Source organism: Nematolebias whitei, chromosome 15 (assembly GCF_014905685.2).
Source record: "Nematolebias whitei isolate Nwh7 chromosome 15, NemWhi1, whole genome shotgun sequence".
Classification (NCBI taxonomy): Eukaryota; Metazoa; Chordata; class Actinopteri; order Cyprinodontiformes; family Rivulidae; genus Nematolebias; species Nematolebias whitei.
The window spans coordinates 9,890,748-9,891,597 of record NC_056512.1 but is presented as its reverse complement, the minus strand read 5'-3'; positions in this window follow the sequence as shown (position 1 = coordinate 9,891,597).

Genomic DNA, 850 nt, shown 5'->3' with positions numbered 1-850 from the left:
GGGAGGTGCTGTAGGAGGAGGGGAAATTAATGATGCAACAGGAAGCGATGGAGTAGAAGACCTTGAGGACACAGCCAGTGACACAGTATCTAGCACAGCGTCATCAACATCAACATTTTCCTCCACTCCAAGGACTAAAACACTTACACGACTACAAGTGGCACGACAAAAAGAACTACTAGAACAAGAAGAACAGTTAGAAAAACAAGTACACGACCTAAAGCCACAACAAAAACAATCAAAGATAACGTCAAAGAAAGATGAGGCTCCTGACTCCAGCCAAAACAACTTCCCGATGCTTGAAGTAGGAGGTCCGGCTGGGCCTCAGCTTGTTTTCAGGTCATGGCCAGTTGTTGACCTGGCAGCCCTAGCCAAACAACATCTTCCAGATTTGGCACAAGGAGGCGATGCAGTGGGAGATGCCATCATCAACCTGGTACAGGTCCTGATACCCTCCATCACTGAACTGAAGCTGACTTTAACAAAAGTGTATGGGGTAAGCTTTCTATCCAAAGTAGGGCCAGAACTGTTTGCTCATGATCATCGTCTGATCCACATCCAGTACAACGACGTAACCAACGACGCCTACAGAAACGCTGTGGTCACCATCGTGGACAGAGTCAAAGAAGTGTTCCTGCAGACTCCAACATACGCCAAGATTGCTGACACGGTCCAGAAAGTTGGTGAGTCACCTCTTGATTATCTTGACCGCCTCCTTCCTGTGTTTCGCACCCACTCAGGCATCACTCCTCCTAATGACAACTGGCGCACAGCCCAACAAGTCTCAGCATTTGAAACCATCCTGTGCCAGAACATGATGAATGGGTTTCTACAGCCAATCAGGCGATCT